This window comes from Zootoca vivipara, chromosome 10, assembly GCF_965207765.1.
Source record: "Zootoca vivipara chromosome 10, rZooViv2.hap1.1, whole genome shotgun sequence".
NCBI lineage: Eukaryota > Metazoa > Chordata > Lepidosauria > Squamata > Lacertidae > Zootoca > Zootoca vivipara.
The window spans coordinates 18,681,445-18,705,225 of NC_142593.1; the positions used below are offsets into that span (position 1 = coordinate 18,681,445).

General features: G+C 43.9%; 1 pseudogene; it reads left to right on the forward strand.

Annotated features, from left to right (window-relative positions):
* The first annotated feature begins 650 nt into the window (after window positions 1-650).
* Window positions 651-23,781, forward strand: part of LOC118076975 (CCAAT/enhancer-binding protein alpha-like) — a 28,037-nt pseudogene continuing 4,906 nt past the window's right edge.

Consider the following 23,781-nt stretch of genomic DNA (forward strand, 5'->3'; position numbering starts at 1 on the left):
GTCCCATTGAGCTCAGTAGGCTTTCTCCCTGAGTAGACATGCACAGGATTGCAACCTTACAGGGTAAGCCCTTCTACATTCTACATGAGTCCCTCTACATGATGTCACACCCATGTGATGCATGCAGGGCCTCAAAATTGAGGGGGCTCATCCCACTCAAATCTAAAATTGAGGTGCCTGAGGTGCCTTCTGCCCCCTAGAGTTGGTGAACCTGCTGATCACTATTTCCTCACAGCTTCTGTCCAAAGATTGAAATACAAACCATTACATAACATGTAGTTTGCTCATGTCTTGCATTTTGACTATAACTGTTGGCTGTGGGCGGGGAGACAATATATTTCACTACTAGGAACCTGCTGTGCAGTAACCCATTATTTTCATACAGTTGAAACCCTATCTAAATTTTTAGTTTAAAAAGAGTTAAAAGTGGTGAATAGATGTTAGCCAAAGAGAAAGTCAAGAAACGTAGTAAGTTTTTTAATCTCTTCAAGAGCAATAACATTTTTAGCCAAAATATTACTGTTTGACTTGTGTTGCACTCCTAATTTATTGAAGGACTTCTGTCCTTTGAAGCCTTTAATTACATTAATGGTTAACTGAGGCATGCATAAACCTGCCAAATTTGGAGCCAAACATATCACATTGGTGTGATGAGGGCCTATGGGGGCTACAGGTCTAAAGATGACAAAGCTGTAATTCTGAATCCAGATGGGCGTTTGAAGTATCCGTCATCAGTTGTCGCCACTGCCATAACTGACCAGTTTTTCAGATACATCCTTGTTTCAGTTCTGTTGTCACAGGATAAGACTCAGCAGCTAGGTTTACAGACACTGTACTATAAGGTAAGGTAAGGTAAAGGTAAAGGGACCCCTGACCATTAGGTCCAGTCGTGACCGACTCTGGGGTTGTGCGCTCATCTCGCATTATTGGCCGAGGGAGCCGGCGTATAGCTTCCAGGTCATGTGGCCAGCATGACAAAGATGCTTCTGGTGAACCAGAGCAGCACACGGAAACGCCGTTTACCTTCCCGCTGTAGCGGTTCCTATTTATCTACTTGCATTTTGACGTGCTTTCGAACTGCTAGGTTGGCAGGGGCTAGGACCAAGCAACAGGAACCCCCCCCCCCGTCACAGGGATTCGAACCGCCGACCTTCTGATCAGCAAGCCCTAGGCTCAGTGGTTTAACCACAGCGCCACCTGGGTAAGGTAAATGTACCTTTTACTATACTATGCACTCCCTCTAACTACCAATTCCAGAGGGGTGTGAATGAGCAACAGTGTCAACCACCGCTAAGGGTTGCTTAGCCTTCCAACACCTTCCTATGCCAAAATATCTCTCAATTTCAACCAAAGCTCAGATACCCAGGTCTAAGCTTCACCAAAATCAATGAGATTTAGGCAACTCTTCCATGGCTGGGAGTCTGAATTAAAGTCTCATTGAGTTAAACAGGGAACCGTATAGGACTACAGATTAAGTTCTACAGGAACACACTAGCAGAAATAGATTTTGTTTCTGGACATGTTTGAAACAACAGATGTGGCAAGGGAGTTACGTGTTAATCTAAATGCATAGTCTGTAAGTTCCACAATTCCCCCCCACACACACCATTTTTATTCATTGCAACACATAGAAATAAGACTGCAATTCCAACTGCAGGAGAGGCGATGACATTTCTTATGCTTTTGAAATATGTGTTTTTTGGTTATCTCTACGTTACATGTCTCTTAAGTTCTACCTCTGACAGTGCAATCCTACATATAAATCTCAGAAGTACAGTGGTACCTTGGTTCTCGAACTTAATCCATTCCAGGAGTCCTCCCGAAACGGTTCAAAAACCAAGCTCAATTGGAAGCCACGGAAGCCGCCTTGGACATTCAGCTTCCGAAAAACATTCGCAAACTGGAACACTTACTTCCAGGTTTGCGGCGTTTGGGAGCCGACTTGTTCAGTCTGAACAACATCCCTCTTGAATGCAGCTGCTGCATTATACATGTTGCCATACAACCAGTCCATGCAGAATGTAGGCACCCTACATATAGAAAGGAGCAAACTAGTGATATTTTAGAGAGCAGGGTAGCAGGCGGGGCCCATTACTTAACATCACAGGAGCCTACACAACACAAAACACTGTTGCTGCATGTAGGTTTTATTTTATTTGGTTTTTTTTATCTTATATTTATCTTATGCGGGAGGCAGTGGAAGACAGGAGTGCCTGGCGTGCTATGGTCCATGGGGTCATGAAGAGTCAGACACGACTAAACGACCAAACAACAACAACAACTTATATTTTGGAAATGTACATCCAGGGGGGGTTTTCCCTTTACATTTTTTTGGAGGGCCCAAGAGATTGGGGCCCTAAGCTATAGCTTGTTTAGCTTATACATAAATCCGGTACTGGACACACACAGTCACAAGTTGAGATGTGGCCATTAGTTGTGCCACTACCGAGACTCAGGGGGTCCTAGCAGTCACTGTATGAAAAATGAGGTCTGAAAACCCTTATGAAGCATTTGGATAACTAGAGAGTTTTTGAGAACGGAGAGTACATTTCGTTCGCACAATCCTGCCTGGATAAATTCCCTCCGCTGATTCCGATGGAATGTGTGCATGGGAAACCAAGTGCAGGATCGCAGCCTAGATTTCTTTAAATATGTAGCTGTATGCATATCATCCCCAAAGGATGTATGAGAGAGGATATATGCTGCATACAGAGAAATGCCTGTGTACCAATTTTGCTTGAGAAAGTTTTCATGCATGAAATTGTGTCGAGAAATATTCTCCCTGCTAAGCCTTTTGCACCTCTCCTCATCCGTCTTGCTAAAGCATTTCTGATCCAGTCTGACTTCGATTTAAATTTCTCTTCTTATATCATGAAGTGATTATTTTTCCACATCTGGTAACAGACATCATAATAACTCACTGGTGGGAGATTTTTTTCTTTCCTGGGAAGACCTTTCTTCCATTTGGAGGTCTAGGATATCTTCAAGACAGCAGCTGATTTTTTGTAATTTGAATAGCAGGATAAGGAAATTGATATTTTAATGACTTCCAAAAGTATATGTTTCATTTGTGGCTTTAAAAAAGAAAACTTGATTCACTATATTACAGGTAGCATATGTGTTACTTCCTCTTACTGCTGTATATAACTTGAACAAAACTGATCTGCACATTTTACTGATTAGAGTCAGACAATTTGACTTATTGGACACAGATGAAAACAGGTAATTAGTTTCCTGTATAATGTAGTTATAAATAGCATTTTATAGTAGTCATTAATGTCCACTCTCAAACCGGACAAACCTTGCTTCCTCTCCCATGACATGAAAGATTTCACTGAAAGGGTTTTGCCTTATCTCAGCCTTTGAGCCATTTATCATTGCCCCTTTAATCAACCAATGCTAATGATCATTGTCTTTTGTAACTCAGAAGTAGGAAAACACCTTCCAAGGGAAAAAATTACTTAATTTAGCATCCTTTAATTAGAATTTGTGGGACGCGGGTGGCGCTGTGGTCTAAACCACAGAGCCTAAAGGTAAAGGGACCCCTGACCATTAGGTCCAGTCATGACCGACTCTGGGGTTGCGCGCTCATCTCGCATTATTGGCCGAGGGAGCCGGCGTATAGCTTCCAGGTCATGTGGCCAGCATGACAAAGCCGCTTCTGGCAAACCAGAGCAGCACATGGAAACGCCGTTTACCTTCCCGCTGTAGCGGTTCATATTTATCTACTTGCATTTTGACGTGCTTTCGAACTGCTAGGTTGGCAGGAGCTGGGACCAAGCAACGGGAGCTCACCCCGTCACAGGGATTCGAACCGCCGACCTTCTGATCAGCAAGCCCTAGGCTCGGTGGTTTAACCACAGCGCCACCTGGGTCCCGCAAAAACCACAGAGCCTAGGGCTTGCTAATCAGAAGGTCGGTGGTTCGAATCTCCACAACAGGGTACATTGAACAGAAAAGACTAGTTGTTCTTTTTACTACCCCACAGTTCTACATATATTGCCAAAATGATCACATCTGTATCCAGGCAGGAGCAATGGAGTTCATCCAAACAAAAAAAGAATTCAGTCTAAGTGCAGGATTGGCAATAGATAAAATTCAAGTCTCCTTCACTTCTGCGGTTCTGTTTATTTATTTATTTAGGAGGGGAAAACACATCTCTAGTGAGTAAAATTTGGCTGCTGTCTTCCATGCTCTGGTAACATCCAGATTGAATTTTTTTTGGCATGTACTTTATGTCGAACTGCCCTTGGAGATGCCTTGGAAACTTTAGCTGGTTCAAAGTTCAGCAGCCATATTAGTGGCGAGGTTCCATTTAGATCTTGTATAGCCCCTGGTTTAAAACAGTTGCACAGCTGCACTGCTTACTGGTTTGTTTCTGGGCCCAATTCAAGGTGCTCACATTCAAAGCCCGAAATGACTCAGGCCTCAACTACCTGAAAGACTGCCTCCTTGGCTATAGACCCTCATGGGTGGTGAGATCAGTAGCCCCCTTGCTACTTCCGCTGCCCACAGAAGCTCAGGATAGCAGTCCAGGAGAGGACATTCTCTGTGGCGACCCCCAAGTTGTGGAATTCTGTCCCCTCAGGTGTGACCCTGTCAACTTCATTTTAGGCTTTTCAGCAAATGATGAAGATGCATCCATTTAACCCTGGTTTTTGAGACTTCAAATATCTATTTTTAGAGGTAAAAGTACCCCTGACCATTAGGTCCAGTCGCAGATGACTCTGGGGTTGTGCCCTCATCTATAGGCCGAGGGAGCCAGTATTTGTCCGCAGACAGCTTCCGGGTTATGTGGCCAGCATGACTAAACCGCTTCTGGTGAACCAGAGCGGCGCATGGAAATGCTGTTTACCTTCCCGCCAGAGTGGTACCTATTTATCTACTTGCACTTTGACGGGCTTTCAAACTGCTAGGTGGGCAGGAGCTGGGACCGAGCAACGGGAGCTCACCCTGTCGCGGGGATTCGAACCACCAACCTTCTGATTGGCAAGCCCTAGGCTCTGCGGTTTAGACCACAGCACCACCCGTGTCCCGCGTCTATTTTTAAGAACCTCTGTAAGTTGTTTTACATTGTTTTAAATATTGTGTTTTAATTGTTGCAACCCATCTAGGAAACTTAGGGTGAAGCGAGGGAAGGAGGAGGGGGGGAGAAGAAGAAGAAGAAGAAGAAGAAGAAGAAGAAGAAGAAGAAGAAGAAGAAGAAGAAGAAGAAGAAGGAGGAGGAGGAGGAGGAGGAGGAGGAGGAGGAGGAGGAGGAGGAGGAGGAGGAGGAGGAGGAGGAGGAGGAGGAGGAGAGGAAGAAGAAGAAGAAGAAGAAGAAGAAGAAGAAGAAGAAGAAGAAGAAGAAGAAGAAGAAGAAGAAGATTCTTAAAAAATTAAATAATAATATGCAGAATGTATTTTTAACCAAATAAGACAGCTTTATCCTTATTTCTCCTAGTCCAAAGGTAAGTTCTGTAGACCTTGTAGCCAAGGGCGTACCCACCACGGGGCAAGTTAGGGCAGCTGCCCTACTCTAGAAGCAGGGCTGGTGGGCAGAGGCGGAGCACAGCCCGGCGGAGCGCGAGTTCGCCATTCCCGCCGCGTCGCACCCTCCCTCCAGCTCCCCGGCGCGCCCTCAGGCAAGGCCAAGCACGGCGGGGAACCAGGGAGCGTGGCGCGGTGGGCGGGAACGTCGAACTCGCGCTCTGCTGGGCTGGGCTCCGCCTCCGCCCACCAGCCCTGCTTCTAGGGAGGGGCACAGCCCGGCGGAGCGCAAGTTCGCCGTTCCCGCCCACTTTGTGGCCCCTCCCCTTCCGTGCCTTGGCCCCTCCCCTTGCCCCCCCCCCTAGTTTTGATCCTGGGTACGCCCATGCTTGTAGCCCAACATTCTGCTTGATGCAGAAAATTCGAAGCAAAGCATCCCCGAGCAGATGGCTGTCCACTGAGCACATGAAGACCTCTAGCCAAGGAGAACATTTTCTTGCTCTAGGTGCTTGGTTCCATTGCCAAACTGCTTCCACTGTTGTAATAAGATAGGAAGAGCCTTCTTGGGTCAGACCAATGGCCCATCTAGTCCAGTATTCTGTTCTCACGGTGGCCAGCTAGATGCTCGCAAGCAAGTCCAGAGCGTAATAGCATTCTCCACTCCTGCCATTTCCAGGAACTGGTATTCAGAAGCACCAAGAGATTTCTGCTACAGTTCAAATGAAATCAACAGTCAATGGATTCTTTTAATTGTAACTGAAAGTGTCAACCCACATGCATATTAGCTGAGGCATGGAGAGGTTCTCCGCACATTAAAAAGAATGGGGACATCCACATGCACACACACAGGAGGGGGTGTGTGTGTGAAAGAAACAGAGCACACATGGTATGCTGGATCGGAAACTGTGCAATTGTTTTATAGCTATGCAGGCATCCGGAGAACGCTGGTAGGGTGATTGTCAAGTTTTCATCTTTTAACAGGTCCCGGTGTGTTTAACCGCAGGTTTATCTAGAGACAATTGCAAGTGAGAATGTTTTTCTTCTTGCTGTGAAAAGCTTCACGGGGTTGATCACGCTGCTGTGATGTGAGGCACAAGAGCAGGCCCAGCTAATTTTTTCAGGAATTGTTCAAAAAAGATATTCTCCATATTTTCAGGATAGCTATGGTCATCAATCGTACCATGGCCACTTACTCTTTTCCCCAAAACTACCGTATTTTTCCGTGTATAACACGCCTCTGTGTATAAGATGCCCCCTATTTTTGGGGACTCCAAATAAAGAAAATGGGGGGAGATTGCCCAGAGTTGTTGAGCTTTTCGGTGGTGGGGAGGATTGTCCATTGTTGTTGAGCTTTTGGGGGGGGGCACAATTGTTGAGCTTTTTTTTAGGGGAAATTGGCAGAAATCGCTCACCAACCACTTGCATGGCAGAAGCGAGTCTGCCCGCCCAATTGCCACAGCAGCAGCAAATCAACACCAGCCCTTGCCGCAACCACCAATAACACACCCAATAGCCTCTGAAAATATCCAGCTCGCAGCAGCAGCCAATCACATGTCCACCCTATGCACTATCCGTGTCTAAGACAACCCCCAATTTTTAAGATAATTTTTAAATTAAAACAACAACAACCTCGTCTTATACACAGAAAAGCATGGTATGTAGAGGGCAGGGCTTCCTGGATGCTACACCTATTGAAATTCCCTCTTATACACAACTATGAAAGGCAGAAGACTATTGCCCTCCTTTGTACTGTATCTGGCCAGTCTGTTCATCACAGAGTGCTTGTGGACATGCATGCGGTGTGCTTCCCTTCTCAGCAAATACCCATTGTAAGCTCCATACATTCGGAATTGTGGTCTCTATGACACAGGACATGCTTTCTGATACACACATACACTCACACACCTCTGATTAAAACTTTTCTAAAGGAGGCCTTTTTGGAAAATGTGCAGGAAATTGGTTGACCTGGTGCTTCTCTTGCTGTTGAACCGAAATGTTCTTTTACCTGTCCTCCATTCTTTCAAATTCAAATTCAAATGTGCCCGTACACCAGCCAGAGATCTGTGCATATCATAACCAAGAGCTGAGCTTTATTGTTCGTTGTTCAAGAACTGCGATGAGGGAGGCATAGAAAAGAACACTGACTATATGTTAACTAACGACAATTTGCATACTTCCCTGCTCCTTCAATATAGGACAACCTCTCAGTTAATTACATATTGCCACTATAATATATCTAACAGAGCTGAAGCAGGTATGACCTTTATTCTTCATATTATCTCTATTATATTTGTGCATGGTTGTGCCTGATTAATGCAAAATAGCTGTTGCTAATATTAGACAGTTTAACAATAATGAATGGAAGACTTATTAAGCCTGATATCCTGAGAGGGTACTAAATTTGGAGCTTTTCGTGCATTGCCATTTGGGAAGTTATTCCTGCCCATTTGAACACAGAGTGAACCTAATCTTTCTTCCTCAGGATGGGAGATTCCTTCCCGTTGCTGAACTCAAGACTCAGGCTTCCTTCTCCAGGATGTTGATTCTGACTGATAGTACTTCGCTTACAGCTTGAAGCATGTAATATGCTGAGTTCAGTCAGGGCCCTGGCGATGTGACCTGCCCTCCTGACGCTGCGCATCCTGTACGTAAAACTATTGTGTTGCAAACTGTTGTGTGTGTGTGGAAAACCAGGTTGGGCGCGTTCTCCTGTGGTTATGAAAATAAAGAGCCTCTTGCGTCAAAGTAGCTGCAGGGCTACCATCTGCAGACTGGAGCAGCCGACAAAATCAAAATATTGAATGCACAAAACAGGGGGGGAAGGAGGGAGGGTTTGGCCCACAAATGAGGCATAAACAAACATCTTTTTAGCTGGTTCTTGGGAAAATATTGCCGTTTACTAAGCTACGTTGTGTTTCTTACAGAGACCTTTTTATGGGCTAACTCCCTGTGTTTCTATCATATTATTATTCATAGCAAAATTACACTAAGGGAAAAGGGAGATGCAAATGCTATTAAACCAAAACGGTACATTTTGTGTTGGTATTCACCATTGTGCACCAATGATAGTATTTTAGAGGAGCGTTGGACTTCCACCTCCCTCGTTCTGGTTTAAAATCAAAGCCATCCGCACAGATTTCTTTATTTTAGGTGTTGCCTGGAATCATTTATAAATGTTATAATTTAACATGGAAGCTCCTGTGGAATAATAATGTCACCAGAAAGCTCTAAAATCAAGATAATTCCTTCTGAGCAAAAGGACTGCATTGCAGAATGTATGGTCTCAATTGAACCAGAAATTCGTTATTGCATTCTTAAATTCTAATATCTGCATAACATTTGGTATGTAAGATACAGATCCGTGCCATTTTTGTATTGATGCTCCTGTGATTGAGAAGGGCAACAGAATTGAGCCTTTCTTTTCACAGACCCGGAAACTGCACTGAGCACAGCACACTAAGTTTCTCCATTCATGTCCCTTGTACCGATCTGCATATGTAATCCTTCTCTTTCTTCTTCATTTTCTTTTACACATAAACACACAGAGAACCGCATAGAGGAGGGATGGGAAGCATTTGACCTTCCAGATGTTGTTGAACTACAACTTTGATCAGCCCCAGCAAGGATAACTAATGGTCAGGTACCATGAGAGTTGTAGTTCAGCAGTATTTGCAGAGCTTCCAAGTGTCCCTGTTTTCCAGGGACAGTCCCAGATTTACAGAAGCCGTCCTGGTTTCTGATTTGATCCCAGAATGTCCTGCTTTTCCTTAGGACATCCTTAATTCATAGCTGCCAAGTATCCCGTATCCGCCGGGAAAACCCCTTTTTTTCTCACCGTTTCCGGCGGTCTCCCGTTTGGCAGAGAATCCCGGCATTGTCCCTTAAATTCGATTCTTCCTGGCGGCCATTTTTCTGGTGCCGCTTTGCCCTTCTATGGGCACCAGAAAATGGCGGCAGCGGCGCCAGAAGTCGCTTCCGCGCATGACCGGAAGTTGCGTGACGCGACTTCCGGTGGCGCTTCGCCCTTCTATGGGCATCAGAAAATGGCGGCGCCGGCGCCGGAAGTCGCTTTTACGTGTTCCCGGTCATGCGCGGAAGCGACTTCCGGCGCTGGCGCCGCCATTTTCTGGTGCCCATAGAAGGGCGAAGCGCCACCGGAAGTTGCGTCACGCAACTTCCGGTCGTGCGCGCGCTGCCGATCCCGGATCTTTACGATCCGGACTTGGCAGCTATGCCTTAATTTCACCAGAGGAATGTTGGTGGGTATGGAATTGTGCAACCCCCCAAGCCAAGGAGATAAGTAACTATACAAACTTTAGAAGACATCTGAAGTCAGCCCTGTATAGGGAAGTTTTTTAATGTTTAATGTTTTATTATGCTTTTATATATGTTGGAAGCCACCCAGAGTGGCTGGGTCAGCCCAGCCAGATGGGCAGGGTATAAATAATAAAATTATTATTATTACCGTATATTCCGGCGTACAAGACGACTGGGCGTATAAGACGACCCCCAACTTTCCCAGTTAAAATATAGAGTTTGGGATATACTCGCTGTATAAGAAATATGACCCAGTGTATAAGACGACCCCCGACTTTTGAGAAGATTTTCCTGGGTTAAAAAGTGTCTTATACGCAGGAATATACAGTAATATGGAATGGGACATCCCTATTTTCATCGGAGAAATGTTGGAGGGCATTTATCCGCAGGTCCAAAGGCCCCACACACCTGAGGCTGGTTTGGGATGTTTATTTGGGTCATGGTAAAATTAAAAGGAAGAGAGATTTTAACTCCAGTCCTTCACACCTTGCATTTTGTCATCATCGGTGTCGTCATAATCTGTAACTTCAGAAAAAGAACATCACTGTATATGAGAACACAGTCAGGCCCAGTACATTATTAAAATAGAAGGACAATGTTCCCAACGGGATGTGTTAATAAGAAGCTAAAACTGTTTGCATAAAGATTATAGCAAAGCAAACACTTGAAAAAATTATTCCGATTCATCCTTATTTTGAAACAGATTTGCTTTGAAAATGTACACATCCCTTTCATGTTCACTTTCTGAAAATATGCTGGTAAATAATTTATCGGAAGGAATGTTCTTGGGAATGGTACACTGTGAGCAGTAATTGCAGAAAGAATCTTGCACAAGGCACATTTTCATTTCAAACGAGGTGCATGTCTTACGACATGAGAGACTAACTACAGAATTCTCATTCTGAATATGAATGGTGGAAACTAGAGTGAGGTTACTCCAATATCATTCCGATGAACCGTTTAAAAAAATTAACCATGGTGTTTTGGAAACCTGTAAGTTTCTAATTTTGCGTAAATCCAGAAGGGGGGGGGCATTAGCTTAATACACACATTGCTGTAAATTAGCATTCTCACCTTTGGTCGGGCAAAATAAAGGACAGGTTGGGCAAAATACAGGACAGGCTGGAGGGAATTGGGGGGGGGATAAATGAGGTATGGAATTATGTGACACCCCCAAGCCAAGGAGATAAGTAACTATACAGCCTTTAGAACAGGCATCCCCAAACTTCGGCCCTCCAGATGTTTTGGACTACAATTCCCATCATCCCTGACCACTGGTCCTCTTAGCTAGGGATCATGGGAGTTGTAGGCCAAAACATCTGGAGGGCCGCAGTTTGGGGATGCCTGCTTTAGAAGTTTTTATATATGTTGGAAGCCACCCAGAGTGGCTGGGCCAACCTGTCAGATGGGTGGGATATAAATAAGAAAATTATTGTTATCATTATTATTGAATAGGATGTCCCTGTTTTCATCAGATATATGTTGGAGGGTACGTGATCCAGCAAAGCTTTTTGTGTGTTCTTAAGGACTTGTAATGTACGGTTCATAGGGTTGTGCACTGTTTATTAAAACACTACCCTTAAATTCTTTGAACACATAAGCATACACTGGGAGAGACCACTCTTATTTCCTCCCTTCTGTCTTTGACCACTGAAAGCAGCAGGATGTGAAGCTCTGAGGAGGAGGAGAGCTGCAAGTTTGTCACAGCTGAGCTCCTTCAAAGCAGCACCACAGAGAGTGCAGCCCATGGCATTATGGGAGGAAGGAGACCTGGGGAGAGGGAAATCTCTGGTATCTTTATGACAAACAAACATAGCATTGTGCACTCTTTGGGGAGGAGGGGAAAGCAGGACTCCTAGGTTTACAGTCCCAAGAGGCCTCTCTCCTCCTTTGATATTAGATCTCAGTACTTAAATACACATACCTCAAGGCTGCTTTTACAGCATCTGTGGGGAACATAAGCCTGAACACAGAAACAGATTGTATACTTCCTTACATCAAGGAAGGCTGGCATGAAAAACAACAAAACACAAGTAAGAGAAATCTAAGCATTACCAGTTATCCTCACTTCAAATAAGTCGCATCCCTTGTTTGAAAACAAGCACGCCTTGTGGAAGAATACAATAAGCCAAAGTAGAAACAATTTGTTTCAGGACATCTGAATGGAACAGGCATTATAACACCAAGTACCCCATATCTAATATGATCTGCTACTTGCCTCGTTTTAATCAAGGCCCACTTCCACACCTTTTCCATGCAAAGGAGATGCTCTGCCACTGAGTTGCAACTTTCCCCCAGATCTAGTCATGAAAATGCAAGCATACATATTCAAAGGCAAAGTCACAACGGCAGGCATGGGGTCAATCTGGGTGAGTCACCAGCAGTGGCAAAGGCAAAGAAGATTCCATGAGTACTACAGGAAGTGATGTCTTTAAATTAGGCATTATTATTGCCAACTAGATTTTCTTACCCACCCTTCACCCTAACGTCCCAGGGTGGGTTGCCACAATGTGAAATGCAATATTAAAATCAGTTAAAGCAAAATCAGCGGGTCCTAAAAATGTATTTCAGGTGCCCGGGATGGTTAAGTCCAGTCAAAGGCGACTATGGCGTTGCAGTGCTCATTTTGCTTTCAGGCTGAGGGAGCCGGTGTTTGTCCACAGACAGCTTTCCAGGTCATGTGGCCAGAATGACTAAACCGCTTCTGGCGCAACGAAACACCGTAACGGAAACCAGGGCGCATGGAAATGCTGATTACCTTCCCTCTGCAGCGGTACCTATTTATCTTCTTGCACTGACGTGCTTTTGAACTGCTAGGTTCAGGGCCGTCCTAAGCATATCAGGCGCCCTGGCGCCGTGGTGCGACGATCCCTTCAGCGCACCCCCCCGCCCTGTTTCTCAGCGCGGCGGGCGGGTGCTGCAGCGCGGCGCCCCTCTGGCGGCCCAGTGCCCTGGCACATTGCGCCACCCAGCCTTGCCTTAGGGCCGGCCCTGGCTAGGTTGGCAGGAGCTGGGGCAGAGCAACGGGAGCTCACCACCATCACAGGGATTCGAACCGCCAACCTTCTTATCGGCAAGCCCAAGAGGCTCAGTGGTTTAGACCACAGCGCCACCCATGTCCCATGCAGCATGCAACAAAAACTGTACAGTGGTACATCGGGTTAAGCACCTCATTCGTTCCGGAGGTCTGTTCTTAACCTGAAACTGTTCTTAGCCTGAGGTACCACTTTAGCTAATGGGGCCTCCTGCTGCCGACGCGCGATTTCTGTTCTCATCCTGAAGCAAAGTTCTTAACCCAAGGTACTATTTCTGGGTTAGTGGAGTCTGTAACCTGAAGCATCTGTAACCTGAAGTGTCTGTAACCTGAGGTACCATTGTAAAATGAAAGTGTAAGATGGACCTCTGTGGGCAGGGGTGAACTTTGGCCTTTCATATTTCAGCAATGCCCTGTGCGAGGCCAAATTTTGGTGTACCCCACCCACATATCACCTTCTGTTCTACTCAGTTCACTAAGTCATAGCTGTGACGCCCTGCGGTGCCCCCTAAACTCAGCACCCAGTGCAGCAGAATCAGCCCTAAATCTGCCTTTCCTGTGGGGAGGAAATTCCACACCTTAGGGTTTCCACAGAGAATGCCCTCTGTCAGCCAACATCCCCATAACCTGTGAAGGTGAGAGGACCTTCTCTACCAATGTTAGCACCTCACGTGGTCCAAAGGGAAGGAGGCGGTCTTTCAGACATTGGGTCCTAAGTCTTCCAGGGCCTTAAATACTAATGTGACCACCTTAAATCACCCCTAGAACCAAACTGGCAACTGCTGTGGCTGTTTTATAATAGGGTTGTGTGTGTTCAAAATGGAACCCCAGTCAGTTTTTTGCCAGTTGGAAGTTTCTAAGTTATCTAAACGAGGTCAGCCCCATTTTACAGTAATCTAATATGGAAATTAAATGGCAATGGTACTAATATAATAATCAGCTGAAAGATTTGTGAACAGAAACCAAGTCCTTCTGCGTTTGGTACAGCATTTTATACACAGTGAGTACTAAATTCGTATTTAAAACAGTAGGAGCTGTTGTGCAATAACCTGACCCAAGTAGACCATAGCTGCCAAGTTATCCCTTTTTTTAAGGGAAATTCCATTATGCTGAATAGGCTTCCTCGCGAGAAAAGGGAAAACTTGGCAGCTATGAAGTAGAGAACTCCAATGTGTTCACTGCCGTGTCACCAGAGTAGCTGAAGGCAGAATGTGACCCCTTTAAAGCGAACATCTAAAATGGTATGATTAATTCCATGTATATGATTTTAAATTCAGTTTGAATGCACATGTCTGTGTGTTCAGTGTGTGGCTAGGTTTGCATGCTCATTAATTTCCACAAAACAACATATTATTGATGTGTGTGCTGTTTTACCCCTATTAGTTACAGATGATAACCTATGTTTGCATTTAAATTAGTGGTGACATCTAATTGAGTTGTAACTGAGCTGCAGCTGGCAGTCCGAGCTGAACTAAGGCAGCATTTTAGAAAGTGACTGTGGAGAGAGATAAGAGATCAGCCCGTTGGGCCTGCCCTTGATGCCTTATGCAACTTAGGACAATAAAATCAATACAATACAATTAAGCAATAATTTCATTATGGGAAAGATACAGTGAAGCTCACGATGCCCCATGTACTGCTGATAAGCCACACAAAAATATACCACACATCAATAAAGGCTTGTTATTTTAGCCAAGTCTGCAATTCCCACATTGCAAACATATTGCAGATTGTATTGACAGGATTTTTTTTTATGGTAGTTGCTTAGGTTAAAAGAAGTCCTTTCCCTGTCACATTGAATCACTGGAAGTGGTCTTTAGTTATGGCTGAACTAGTGTATTACCCTGTTATGAAATGAGAGGAACTGCTTCTCCTCCCCAGATGTTAAGAGTGTCATTGCCGTCTTTCATCATATCCAAACAAAAAACAAAACAAAACCCAGCAAAGGTTATCAGTTCTTTTCCTACAGTATTTACTTGCCACCAATAGGTTTTTAAGAAGGGTTTTTTTTATAAGCTCTACAGAGTTTAGTGATAAACATTCCCATTAACTGAAGAACTGTAGATTTTATTCCATTATAGCAAGGAGGCAATATAAAGGTAAAGGGACCCCTGACTATTAGGTCCAGTCATGACCGACTCTGGGGTTGCAGCGCTCATCTCGCGTTATTGGCCGAGGGAGCCGGCGTACAACTTCTAGGTCATGTGACCAGCATGACTAAGCTACTTCTGGCGAACCAGAGCAGCACACGGAAACGCTGTTTACCTTCCCGCTGGAGCGGTACCTATTTATCTACTTGCACTTTGATGTGCTTTCGGACTGCTAGGTCGGCAGGAGCTGGGACCGAGCAACGGGAGCTCACCCCGTCGCGGGGATTCAAACCGCTGACCTTCTGATCGGCAAGCCCTAGGCTCTGTGGTTTAACCCACAGTGCCACCCGCGTATATATTCATCATCAAACATATATTCATCATCAAATATATCCATCATCATCAAATATATTCATCATCAAAGACTGAGTTTAGAACCACGATCCAGAAAGGCATCGATAATGTTGTTAAATCACAATCTGAATACCTGTTAAACCACCCAAAAGATAAGAAGTTCAACATTTGAAAATCGACTGCAAAACTTAACAAACATTGACTTCACCATGCCATTTTTTAAATAGAAGAGAAAACTCCATGCCTTACTCCATGGATTACCATTAACTTGTGGCATTTTTCGTCCTCTCACTTTTAGCGCAGCGAGGGGCAGACCTTGGCATGGAGAGCTGTTGAAATTATCTGGCTCACGATTGTGTCCAAAGTGTGTTGAAAAGATCCCATTTTCACCGTATACTAATCTAAATGATTTAATGTCAAAATAGAAAACCTTCTGTGAAATACTGCTTGCGTCACCAGTTTCTGAAGGCATCAAAAGGAATTGACAATAATGCAGGACCTCCAGTCTAAAGTTCAGTTGGTACTCCAGCCCTGACAGCGAACTCCCTTATGTGCAGGCTTCACAATTCACATAAAATGAGAGGAGCGCTTTGTGTATCAAAAAATGCGTGTGTACACATGTGCACAGCTTCTGTTGTCCAGTGAAATGAATAAGGGATTTGTTTCACACATAGGAGCTCTGTGAGTGTGCATCAAAGGCACTGATTAATTCAAAGGTATTCTTACAATCTATACTGTAATATTATTTAATAACAGGAATGTGCAATGGTTCTTTTATACTTCAGCATTATAAAATCCTGTTTGCCGGTATTTACTGGGTATTTTTCTCCTAGAAGAAATATTTCAAGAATTCCAAAAAACTTGAATGTAAAGAAGGAACTTGCACCATTTTGTACTCCTCATAAGACAGGAGCAATAGTTGGTTTTCTACAAATATTCACCACCCAACAGAACCATTTAATCCTTTGGTCCCTTTGGCTCAAAGAGTTTTGATGGCAACAAAGCTTATTCAGTTTGCATGTGCCACAAGGAATCCTTAGTTCTATATGAATATAACTGTTCTAATATATGCATTTGAAGTGTAGTGTATTTTATATGGTCTTTGTTAAACCTACAAAGCTAAAGTCTTGAAAGCTTTGCATGAGTTTAAGTCATTGCTGCTGCCGTGAGTACTGGAGGGAAGACCGCTCCCTGCAGCAAGGGCCATTTCCACCTGGCCTAGGGGGCGGGACCCAGACTCACCTTGAACAGCTAAAAGAGGCTCCTGGGAGGCCGGAGGGACATTTTAGCCAACTGGCTAAAATGTTTTTAAATGTTTTACAGTTCTAACTTTGGTTCCTCTGTTTTGTTTTTGTCCTATTTGTGTTGGTTAAATGTTTAGTTGGGCGTTGATGGTTATTTTCATTTGGGTATAACTGCAAACTGTTTATTATTGCTGTTATTGTTATTGTTATTGTTATTATTGGTTGGTTGTATAAAATACTTTGTTTTTTAATGTTTAATGTTTTGTTGTATTTTTATATATGTTGTAAGCCGCCCAGAGTGGCTGGGGAAACCAAGCCAGATGGGCGGGATATAAATTATTATTATTATTACTATACTTGCATTGATCCCTTTGAGACTCATGTAGCTAAAACTTCATGCACGTGGGAGTAATTGTTGGCCCATTTCTTTTTCTTGATATTTTGGTTCAAATTTAATTCTCTCTCTCTCATACTCAAATCAGATAGACATTTAGAATTGACAAATAGTACGCCTTTGTGGAATTGCACATTTCCTCGCTACTTTCCTATCTTCCTTGTTCAGGGTATTAACAGTAGACTGGCGTTACCCTTTTTGCGGTTGTGAGGTAAATGAATTGATAGGCTACTTTTCGCCCACCGGATCTTTTGGTGATTTGAATTGCCCTCATGAAGAACCCAGTTTATTTGCAGCCATGAGGGCAAGCAGTAGCTTGGTAAGACAGCAAGATTATTGGCTACATATGAGCTGTCTGCCACCCAACACACCCAACACATCTTCTAAAAATGACACTAGTTCTTAATCATTTGCATCCATCTTCAAAATACATTCCATGGGAAATTGCTGCAGGAATCACCAGGAAAAACATATTTCTTTGGTGAACACAGATCAAAGTGCATTGGGGGGGGTTTGACTTTCGTCTGACTAGGAGGGGAGGAAAAGAGCAAACTACCGGACTTGGGTTGGGTCTTTGTATCTCTGGGAGCCACAAGCTGTTCCATGATGCTCCCTTGAAATGCTTGCCTGCATCTTGATTAAGCCAAGAGGAGAAGTTCTTCCCCAAACTTTCGCAGTCAGTAGCTACTGCATGGGGAGATGTGTGGCTGGCAAATCAAATTTCACTGTACTGCATCATTTTACAAGGTTTACGTTAGACTACGTGCACAACAGGGCTAATTTACTTCAGCATTTGGTTTTGGATGCTCTCTATATAAGCAGCAACAAATTCCAACACTGATAAGATTCATTCGCTGCTCTAATTGGTGTCATACTTTTAAAAATGCGGATTGCTGTTCCATTTCATTTATTCTCGGTAAACATTAGGGAGTGAGACTTTCTTCACATTGCAAACACGCCATTTTTTATTTTTAAAAAGATACTTTCTATTATGCAGCCGTGCTTTTATATTGCCTGGTAAGTGGCATAACCGAAAGATGAATCTTGCCAAGCTTATTTTTAGGAGTCAGCTTTGACAGCTGTCTGCAAATTGACTGTATTCCCTTCCCCCCTGGTCCAGCTGATGTAATGCATCCCGGATGGTGGTCTGACAGCATAAACATTGACAAGAGTTTGCCATTCACCGTCTTTTAGTTAAAGAGTAATTTTGTCTCTCTGTGCTCTGCAGTTTGCTATGGAAATGGAGACATACTTCAAGGGCTGATGGACAACCCTGCTGTGCGTAACTAACAGGTGCCACACAGACAGATTTCAGTGCCCCATGCCCAGTACGAAGGGGCTGTCAGAGCCTTTAGCCTCTTACTGAGTGACTTCTTAGACCACAGGAAAACATAAACTACTTTCTTATTGCAATGAGGGGCAAAAAGGGGGTGTGAGCTATCACAATTAGACAATTTTGTATTCAAATGACTAGATTTTCAAATTTACACCGTTTAAAACCTAGTCTGCAATCTCATGTGGATTAAATCCCTCTGGATTAAATAGTGCTCGTTTCCAAGTAAACATGTTTTTAGGATTTGGTTGTGAACGCCTATTTCTTCCACATTTTCATCAGAGTTTATTTAACAGAAGCTCTTCTGGATTTGCACAAGTTGGCACTGGTTCTTCCTAATGAACGACTGAAAATGGTGGATGTTAATCTTTAGCTGAAAAGCACAAGAAAGGGGAAAGAGTTGAAGAGCAATACAGATTAAGAATGATGGTTTTGTTTTTATTCTCAAATACTGCTGGCTGAACTGTAAAACCATCACTAAAAGAAAGAGGGGAAAGAAGGCTGAACTTCTCTCCAGTTTATTGCCCACAAAGGGATCAAAACTGTGCAGTAGTTTTATTTCTTTTCAATTTTACAATTGTGCTGGAGCTCTTGTGTGAGAAATGGTCCCGCTCACTCTGGCCTTTCCAGTTTTCAATAGGCTTGCTGCATTTTCAAACAAAAAGCTGCTTGCTCTTCTCATCTCGGATTTACGTTGGGACAAGAATGCAAAGGCTGTGTGTGTGCACACACACACAAAGCAGAATAGCCTGCTGCATGTAATCTGCCCATGTAATAGCATGTGGGTTTGGGTGAGCATCAAAGCTGCAGTGAACTGTTCACCTCCACAGCATGCTTGAACAAAAATCCCTACTAAGTTCACAAACTCAGTGTTGTTTTCCCATGAAGAAAACTCTTTAGTACAGAGACCTGAATGTGCCAATTAAGACAGGAAAGGAGGCTGCAATCTGGGAGAGAAAAACTCTTTGGTGGCAGCTGGATGTCTCTCAGCCTGAGTCTAGAGTGTTATGCGTTTGTGAGTGCAAAACTCCCTTAAATTCCTGGGTCCAATGGGTGTCAGAATTTAATTAAACGTGGGGTGCTAAACTGTGTGCTGGACACTTCCAATGCCCTTGAATCAGCACGTGTTAAAAGCTCATTAAGCCAGGCTAGTTTCCTTTTGAAATGAGAGCCTGGTTGGTGGGCCATTAAAAACAGGATCAAAAAGACCCAGGACACGTGTTTCAATTTTCCTCTGCGGGGTGTTGGAGGGTATGGAATACATTTGTTTGATATGCATGCATCATCATGAACCACACTGCAACCAAAATATTAAGGAGCATTTCAATGGCGCAGAGCTTTTCAAGATTTATAAAGATTTTCAAGGGTCCAAGAGCACAAATAATGTGTTCGCAAAGTGATTAATTACACACTCTGATTCTTGTAGCCATTTTTCCCATGAGTTTGGTAAGTCAAACCCAAAGCTAAAGCTGGACTTTGCTGCATCTCCATATTAATTGATCCAGGAATAATCTTGATTTTATGAAGCCATTTCTGTTATATCGTATTTCGTTTTGATTTAAGTGGTCAATCTACGTCCATGCTGTACCACTTCAGATATCAGAAGGGGACTCGTATAACTGAATATTTTCCAATGGAAATATCATGCTCCTTCATGGAAAATGAGATGTCAGCGAGAAGAGCTCTATCCTAGCCTTATTCCTCACATGCTAGTCAGGTCATGTATTCACAGCACTGACCAGAGGAGGAATGACCGCTGGGAGGAGCACAAAGAGAAGAAATGCCATGGTGCCTCTGTAGCAATGAAACCAGATTACTTCATGTGCCCTAGCTGCAATAAAACATGTCTCTCCTCCATCGGTCTTTACAGCCACAGCAGGCGCTGTAATTCTCCAGTGATCTGATTTTGTGCTCAAATGCACACAGTAGGTAGTTTTATATGTATGGATTTTTATTTTCTTGTTGGCAATTCCCAATGTGCCATTTGACACGATAGAACTCAGGCACATCTTGTATACCAACAGCAAACTAATTTTCCAAGTATAGATCCTTATATAACCAGAGTGGCACCATCCAGAACTAGGAGGTGTCAGCAGGAGCCCAAGGTCTGTGGAAGAAATGTGAGGAACCTTGAGATTGCAGAGGTACAGTCTGAACACACACCCTAAAATAGCCTAATGAGGTCTGAGCATGCTCAGTGACTGAAAAATGATGGCTGGCTCTTTTGCTGTGGTGATGGAAAAACAGAAGGGAGCAGAAATGAAAGTAGGGTATCCTTAGAAGGGGCCATGGCTGACTGTCTTGTTCCCTAAACAGAAGCACAATACACTGCAATATTTTGTTGCAAGGACACACATTTTCTCTTTACTGCTTTGGTTATTATTGTAACGGGAGAGAAAATATTAAACAAGCTCAAAAACATAAAAAGTTTTCCATCTGAGTGAAAACAAGACCTTTGTGAGTCAATAGTTCTAGATATCAGGGGTAAGAGCTGCCAGTGGAGCAGGCCGCTCTGACCCGAATGAAGAGCTGTTCAAAGAAGTGCCTTCAGTTTTCTTCCATCAGCCCAGCAGAGTCTGCCTTTGTCTCCAACTACTGTATGCTCTTAGAAGTATGGACAAGGTGGGCAGGAAATCACTTCAGGAATCAGTAACAATTCTAGCATTTTATTTATCCCTTTTATTTATTTCTCAGCTCTTGGAAATGTTCTTGAGTCTACAAATCAGCTTCGGGACCCCACTGAAGAGCAGGGGACTGTGATGAAAATTAGCCCTCTGACAATTGCCGCCATGTGAGGATGAGAGGACTGTTATTTCTGCTGGATGCCAGTTCTCTCCTTTTGCTGTAGCTTTTAATCACCTTGCCTGAAGGATTGTGTCAGTCATGGCTTGTTATTTTTTCCCCTCTGCCTCTTCATCTGCTAATGTGAAACGCAGTCCACTCTAAATATTCTTTCCAGAGTTAACGTAACATAACATGGGTTAGGCCTGCTCACTTAACAGACAAAACTGTCATAAAATGTCACTCGTCACGTGCAAAACTTTATTAAGCACAGTTTGTAATTCAGCAGTCACCCAGCTGATGTCCTCAACCAGCTTTATGGAAAATCCATGTGTTTCATTTCATTTCTTTTCTTTTATCAACTCTAAAACTAAAATAAAGGAAGCAGGGTTACTCAGTTTGACAGTGTGTTCAGGAAGCAGAGTGTTTGAGGCTGAGTAGGGGCAAATTTTCCAAAACTTGCTTCAGTTTGACTCATTAAATACATATTAAAGCCAATGTGGTGTGGTGGTGCGCTGTGGGTTAAACCACAGAGTCTAGGGCTTGCTGATCAGAAGGTCGGTGGTTCGAATCCCTGCAATGGGGTGAGCTCCCGTTGCTTGGTCCCAGCTCCTGCCCACCTAGCAGTTCGAAAGCACATCAAAGTGCAAGTAGATAAATAGGGACCGCTCCGGCGGGAAGGTAAACGGCGTTTCCGTGTGCTGCTCTGGTTTGCCAGAAGCAGCTTTGTCATGCTGGCCACATGACCCAGAAGCTGTCTGCGGACAAACGACGGCTCCCTCGGCCTATAGAGCGAGATGAGCGCCACCATCCCAGAGTCGGACACGACTGGACCTGATGGTCAGGGGCCCCTTTACCTTTACCTTTAGGAGCAAATTTTCCAAAACTTGCTTCAGTTTGACTCATTAAATACATATTAAAGCCAATGTGGTGTGGTGGTTAGACTCTTGGGCTAGGAACTGGAAGACCAGGGTTCAAATCTTTTCTCACTGGGTTGTTGTGAGGATAAGATGGGGAGGAGAACTATAGAGCATCAGAGAAAGGGAAGGAAGGAAACCGCTTTCGTTTCTCCCATGCTGGCTCCCACCACAGCACCTATCAACATTTGAAAGGTATGGGGTGGTTTCTGAGGACACCAGGGCAGTTGGGATGGGAGGAGAAGATGAGCCCTCTATTATTATTATTATTATTATTATTATTATTATTATTATTATTATTATCAACTTATATACCACCCTATACCCGGAGATCTCAGGACAGTTCACAACAAGACCACAACATGTAAAATCAAACCAAAAGCAAAAGCAATAACTCAATAACCCCCTCCCCCAAAAAAGCCACATTCTAAAAGGGTGTTGGATGTCAATAAGATCAACCAAAGGCCTGGTTAAAAAAGAACATTTTTGCCTGGCGCCTAAAGGTTTATAATGAAGGTGCCAGGCGAACTTCCCTGGGGAGAGCATTCCACAGACGGGGAGCCACTGCAGAGAAGGCCCGTTCTCATGTTGCCACATCTTCCACTTGGGATGTTAATTGAGCTGGGGGGAAAGTGCTCAGGGATTTTATGAGCAGGTCTTTCTTTTGTGGCAGGTTTTCTGAGCCCCTGAAGCTCACCTTTGAGCATGAACTTCCCTCTTTGGGAGGTGTGCTATACATTAACAAGTTCTAATAAGCGAAGGAGTTACACTGCGTGCAATTTGTCCTCAGTGTTGGTGCATAATTTAAACCTTATAATAGTTTCAATATGTACACTTGAGTTTTTCATGCAATGTCTACTGGAAGTATTCCTAAAGATTATTTAAGTCATTCTAAATCCTTATTAATTATCACATTTTTATGCCACCCTCCTTCGTGGAACTGAGGTGAGCACAAATGATTTCCATCCCGCCCGCTGCCGCCCCCCCCCCACTTTTTATGCTCACAACAGTCAATGGCAAGACAGTGCAGAGGCTGGGAGCAAAATGCTGTCTGTTGGTGTGAACTTAATGATTCTTGGGAGAGACACTTGATTTAATGGTTCTGGTGGTTCCCGGAAGCAGCCATTTCCCCCCATGATGCCTCAGAAGGCTGCTGCCTTGAGCCAGCAGGAGGTTATTTTTGTGTCCAGGTCCAGGGCAAACATCACTGTTGAGCTCTATTGTCCCTGTGGCTTCCCTCAAGCCCACAAGAGCTCAATAGTTAGGTTAGACCTGAGGTGGGAGCTTTTTGTCCTACAACTTCCATCTTCCCTAGCAATCATGGAATTATGGGAATTGTAGTTCAGCAACAACTGAAGGGCCCAGTGTTTGCCACACCGGGGTTAAACTGAGATAATGTGACTGGCTTCAGGTCCACCAGTGAATATGATGTGTAAGTAGGGGTTTGAATCACACAGTCCAACTCTCTAGCTTTCCATGAGTTCACCGGTTCTTCCTATGAGATAGCGTCTGCCTTTGCTTTGTAATAATTGGAAGCAATTTGAGACAAGCTCACTCCTTTCCCTTCATAAATTACATTGTCTTTCGAGAAGGCATTGCCTTGCTCTGGTGTCACACTTCATTTTGCCAGATCCTAATAACATTGTTGTTAATTTGATTGAGCATAATGAGATACTGAACCGCATCCAAAATCTATTCTGATTTCTATGTGGGGCATACGCCAGGACAATTTAAAAACTCAGAGCATCTTTTCCAACGCTGGATTAAGCCTGGGGTCAGCTTCAGATTTGAAACTCACATATGAATATCTCTTTCCATGCAATAAAATGCCCTGTTCCCTAGTGTGCC